Here is a 6,690-nt window from a genome sequence, read left to right as displayed (position 1 = left end):
CTCGGCACCTCTTACATTTTAAATCAGCATGTGTTCCTTGTTTTGTGGTATACTTATTCCTTTTAGCTACAGTTACTTTACACACTGAGCCACTACTGCCAACTGTTTCACTACCAGCATTGGGAACAAATTCTCTGGTGTTTTTCTCGGCCAATTCCATGCTTGTAGCTATCTGACATGCACTTTCAAAAGTTCAGTTAGTGGTGTTCATTAACTTATTCTGTATTTTTTCATAATTCAGGCCTATTACAAACCTGTCTCTTAGAGCTCGGTTCAAGAACTTCCAAAGTGACAGTGAATGGATAACTTCTTCAAAGCTACTATATAATTACTTACTGATTCATCTTTACCTCTATCTCTGGTGCCAAATCTGTAACTTTCAGCGATCTCAAGTGGAGCAGGATCAAAATGTTGCTTCAGAATCTTGGTAATCTGAATCAGTGAGGAGTCCTTGGGTTTGTCTGGAGTAAGCAGATTGACCAGAGTAGAATAAATATTAGCTCCTACCTCTGTCAAAAAGATTGCTTTCCTTTTCTCTTGAAGGACTTTCTTCTTCTGAGCATCACCTCCGTCGTCCATTAATTCATTTGCCAGAAAGAAGAAGTCCATTCTCTCACAATATGATGTGAAATCTTCCTTGTCTGCATCATACTCCCCCCAATCGTCCGATGTATCCACTGACGCCAGCCATGGATGCTCTCTTCACTTAAATTCTCCAGGTTCAGAGTAGCCTTCCCTTCAGTGGTCACTATCCTCTCTTCAAGGACTTCACCAACACTTTGTGAATCCCATCCTCGTCGCCAGTGTAGTATCTTGCGTTATTTAGTGGGAGAATGACAAGCACATGGTCGGTCTGGCTGGGCTTTTATTCTCTGTTCTTGGTTACCAGTGCCTAACACATTTCGTGTTTATGCAAGCCTAAACACTTTCTGACTTTGGTAAGAAGTAATATAATATATAACATATATATTCAATAAAGGCAGCATATAAACATACATATATATAACACTATGTATTAAGGATTGTAAATTTGAATTCAATGGAGAATATTGTAGTGGACGTCTCCCCTACAAACTGTGTAGCACCCACCACCTGCTATCACATTCCAACGTGCCGTTGCCTAGCAACGAAACTATTCACCGGCGACTTTCTGGGTTTTCCCAACATGACTCATAGCGGCTGCTGGGTATATAAGCTCTGTCTCTCCATTGAGATTCATTCTAACCATTCTTCTTGAACAAGCAACACCTCCTCCTCCGCCGCTGCCTGGCGGCCCCTCTCTTCTCCTCGCCTGCCTGGCGGTCCTCGCTCCCGCCAGCGAGCATGTCCTTCTCTGAGCTTCCTCACCAACCAACTCTCATTCTGGCCCATCTTCCTGAACACGCAACACCTCCTCCAGCAAGCTCCTAGCTATCCAGCATTCATTCAACCAGGAGGCCAGCAACAGGCAACATCTCCTCTAACGAAGCTCCTGCACATCTACCTCCTTCAACACGCTACTCACCGAACGTCTTCTACTGAGCAGCTCCCCACCACACGGCATCTCCAGCACCAGACTGTCTATCATATAACTTATATATTATACAAGAAAACCACATTAGAGTTTCCTTCCATCCTGAGTGCTAGAAAACATTAATATCTCGATACCCCTACAATATTATGCTCAAAAATTTGGTATGGCAATGGGTAATCCACTCTCACCCGTATTAAGCAACCTATATGTGGAATTCTTTGAAAAGAAACTATTAAGTAATATCTTACCACCTTCAGCAGTCTGGTTTAGATATATAGATGGTGTATTCGTCACTGTATTGTGTCTCTGGCCAAGTAATGAGGAACTAAAAGCTTTCCTGCCACAACTTAATAACTTCGCCCCCTCGATCAAATTCACTGTGGAATTAGAGCATGACTGTAAATTGCCTTTCCTAGACTGTCTGATCCACAGAATAGGTAACACCTTTAATTTCAGTATTTATAGAAAATCTACTAATGTGTGTTCATACATTCATTATTATTCTGCCCACCACAATAGAGTCAAACAGTCAGTATTTTCAACAATGTTTTTACGTGCTTTGAGAATTTGCAGCCCGGAATTCATTGATGAGGAATATAAATATATCTATAATATTGGCTCAAACCTTAAATACCCTAGATCTTTCATAGACAAATGCCTGAACATTACTAAGAAATCTTTTTATAGAACTGATCCCAAGCCCTTTACAACTAAAAACCTGGAACGTCAATGTGGCATTTAAAAACTCATGCACTGTTAAACAAATGTTAATCAAGAACTCCCCCAACAATACAAATGGCTGCATTTATAAAGTCCCGTGCAAGGAATGTAATATGTTTTACTTAGGCCAGACAGGTAAAGATCTTGTAACTAGACTTAAACAACATAAATATAGTGTTAGGACAGGTCAGGAATCCAATGCTCTGTTTGTTCATTTGAGGGATAATAAACATTGCATTGACTGGGATAATTCCTCCTCAATATTACCCTGTAATTCAATTGACAGTAGGAACATTATAAAATCTAGTCTCATTAAACATACCGAATCCGTTAACATGAATTTGAGTAATGCTATGTACAAATTGGACAATTTTGTAATTAAGAAGATTTGTAACCAGGTGAGAAGGTTGGGTCAGGTTTCCCTCTGACCTGACTACCGACCGCTGCGGTGCTTTTGTGAAGATTAGTAGGGTCATTACCTATACTTGTCCTCTGTGGACTTGATCTCACCCTCCTCTGTGTATATATATAACTTGTTCTGCACTTCTACTTTAGTTTGTACTCACCCCTGAAGATGTGAATTACACGAAAGCGCTTGGGAACTTCGTGTTTTCTTCTTTCCTTGTGGTTATTAGCATATACCTAGATCACGCGCACCTACAGTGATTTACTTGCATATATATATATATATATATATATATATATATATATATATATATATATAATCATGTAGATCCACAATGAAAACGTGGATAAGATAAATCTTGATAACATCACACAGGGAAAAGAGAAACAATGGAGAAATATGCTTATCATTAGAAATGGCCATAACTATAAATTTAAGGTGTACAGAAAGCCGACACAGGCAGACAGTTTCATACATTTTTTATCGAGTCACCTGGAATCTACCAAAATGTCAATTTTTCTGCTATGTTTTTGAGATGTTTGCGTATTTGTGACGTTGATTTTATTGATGAAGAACTGAAACACATTCGTTCCATTGCACAAAATTTGGGTACCCTTCATTGTTTGTTGATCATTGCTTTAAAAGGGTTACTAAAATCCTTTCATTCTATTCAAACCAGGCAAATTCCTACACTTAAGAATATTTTGACTCTGCCTTATCGCAATGAATTCGTCCCGTTAGTTCAGTCCCTTAAATTATTAAATATTAATGTTGTTTTTAAGTATGACTCAACCATTATCAATATCAGCATATACTGTATATATACTGTACAGTATATGGTTTGCCAATTTACAAAAAAATATATTTTTGGAATGTTAGTATAAGTAACAAGCACTATACAAGGGCGGATCCAGGGGGCCCTGGGAGTCCGGACCTCCCTTTAACATAAGAACATAAGAAAGTGGGATACTGCAGGAGGCCGACTGGCCCATACAGGGCAGATCCCTTTCACACCCATCCCAGCACTTCCATGTGCCTATCCAACTTCGTCTTGAAGCTCCCCTAGCCGTCCCCTGATCCTACTATAAAGCACTTCAAAGCCATTCCACATATATCCACAACGCTATTGTTACCAAACCAAAAGCTTGCCTATATCCTTTCAGAATCGGAATTTATCAATTTAAAGCCATTTGTTCTAGTTATTTCGTTAGTTAATGAGCTTCAAACATCTTCTCCATTTTACCCTTGTTAATCCACTACCCACTTGTACAATCTCTATCATATCTCCCTAACTCTCCGCCTCTAATGAATGTGCTTCCAAGCTTTTCAGTCTTCATGAAGGTTTCTATTATTATGGATCATCATTTTTGCCGCCCTTCTTGTACTCTCTCCAAAGAATCTATGTCCATTCTATAATAAGGACATTCAGAACTGAACCGAAGTAATCCATGTGGTTCACCACTGCTAGGGGTAAAGTTTCAAGAGATAACGTCAGCAGCTCCATATTCACAGACCTAGATATGAAACCCGGTAAGAAATCCAGTCACTTTGCTGCGAACGTAAGGACATGTCGTTTCTAGGTCAGTCGTTGCTAACAACACACCTAGATCTTTTTTCACAACTGTCAGCTTTCGGGCTTCCTGTGTTAATGAAGCGTACTTAACGTTTGTATCTGTCTTCCCTATCTGTAGTGACCTTGTATTTATCAAGTATTAAAATTCATTTGCCAGTCTACTTCGACCACTCATGTAAGGTATCTAGATTCTTTGAAGGTGTTCAAAAGTCACTGTCTGAATTTAATGCCTCCTCATTTCGGTGTCATCTGCAAATTTACTAATCCTACTAGTTATGCCTCTAAATCAAGATCATCATTAATGAATATAACAAACAGCAGAAAATTTTAATACAGATCCCTGGGGAACTCGCTTTGGACCGCACCCCAGTCTGACTTTAATCCATTTATAAAGGACTCCTTTGTTTCCTACCAGCAACTCATGACCTAATCCATTTTTATACTGATCCACCTATTCCATGTGTTTACCTTCCTTATCAATCTTCAAGGAGGATTCCATTGAATGCCTGGAGGAATGATTGGAAATCTAAACAACACTATATCATATGACTATCATTATCTACCCTCTTCATATACTTCTGAGAAAGTTGCCAAATTTGTGAGACAAGAACGTCCCAAGAACCGTGCTGAGAAATTGTCGAATTAGGTTGAATACCAAGGTGGTTTGATTTTGTAGCAATAATTGACTTCTATAAACTTGGCTCATGATTGACGGTGACTAATGGGACGGTAATTTGATGCTATTGATTTAGACAATTCTTTTTGAAATCGGAACTACATTTGCAAGTTTCCAAGCTTCTGCACTAGGCCCATTTCAATGACTTATTAAATAAAATTGCTAATGGATTACTCAACCTTATCTCTACATTCTTTTAATATTCTAGTATATACCTTGTCTGGACCAAAGTGATTTATGAGGTTTCAGTTTGTTAATTACTTTGCTAATATCGTTGGCTTAGTAATATTGATATTCATCAACATATTTTCTTATACTGTCATGGCACCATGAAACTCTGGAACTGTGCTAGGGTTTTCATTTGTGAATATGGTTTTGAAATGACTATTTAGTAACGTATTTACATTTCCTCTTCTAACTCATCACTTCAAAGGTCATTTCTCCTGTCGAAGTCGCGGCGGGACCTATTGTATCTCTGCAACCTTTGATTTATACAGTTGATAAAAAAGCTTAGTTATTTTCGATCTGGTTTGTTACCCTTGATTCCCTCATAATTTCTTTGCTTCTTCCAATTTCTGTTTTTACCTGTCTTATAGGTCTTGAGTAGTAAACCAAGTAAGTGATTTTTTGCCTTCTTAACTTTTTCTCTATATACCTCTTCTTTTTCCCTAGAAGATCTAAGAGACTATTATTCATCCATTTTGCTGGTTCATCGATCTGAATTTTGTTTTAGGATGTTTATTTTGGGCATTATTGATTGTCTCAATAAATTATGTTCACAGTAGTTGCTAAATTAAATTCGGGGTTATCCTGGTCTTGCTGACAGTTTTGAGGTGGGGGATTAATCTTGGACCATAGGGTCATCCCTTTAGGTCTCTCCTGCTTACCGTAATTACCTTCCTGTTGGACTGGCGTCGAATTTTTCTCCTTCCCTGCCATCCCATATTATGTTAAAATACATATGGCTTTATGATCACTGTTTCCTAGTTCACTCCAATCCATTATTCTTTGCGATTTTCATTATTACTGAGAACAACTTATATATTATTTCCATTAAGGAGTTTATGAATTGATATAAAAAATCCTGATTTACATCAGAATATGTTAATACTTTTTCTTTAATGCAGTATTGTTCTAGGCGTTTTTATAGTAAAACCTAATTACTATTGACCTCAGAATATCTCATATGTAGTGCACATGGCTTTCAAATGGCCCTCAAAATGCCACGATAGACAGATTCTCCTCCCCCTCCGAAAAATCTTGGGCTTACAGCTCCCCCACACCTTTACTAAAAAATTATCCAGTGGACTTTGTACTTACTACATTGAATCAGGGGTGTTGTCCGACATTCTTGCTGTTTATCACAAATTTGCTAGCCCACACTGATTAGTCTCGAATTAGAATATGACGTCCAATGTATGAACTAATATCTTACATAGCAACGAAACGGTGACATCACCCATGAATCTGACCTCTATATATATAGCTGTTAATATATGTTGTATTTTTTGTGTATGAACTCTGTTCTGCGTGCAGTGAAAGTGATAGTAGATGGATACTCTCTTTACAACTATATTATCTGCCATTTGCTTACCATTCAATCAGCTTACAGTTCAAGTTTAAGCTCCAAAGTTGTTGGTGTAAAGTCAAAGCGGGATGACAGAAGGAGCAGGAGGTGGGAAGGAATTTGTAGTGGGAGATAGTGCCGTGGCTTTACGACTGCGTTTATTTGGTTAGCGCCATAGCGTATTTAGTTTGTCTGTGTTGGGTGTGTGATCTCTGGTCACCACTCCTCCGGGTTA

The sequence above is a fragment of the Homarus americanus genome, unplaced genomic scaffold (genome assembly GCF_018991925.1).
Source record: "Homarus americanus isolate GMGI-L3 unplaced genomic scaffold, GMGI_Hamer_2.0 scaffold31037, whole genome shotgun sequence".
Taxonomy (NCBI): Eukaryota; Metazoa; Arthropoda; class Malacostraca; order Decapoda; family Nephropidae; genus Homarus; species Homarus americanus.
This window is presented reverse-complemented; position numbering follows the sequence as displayed.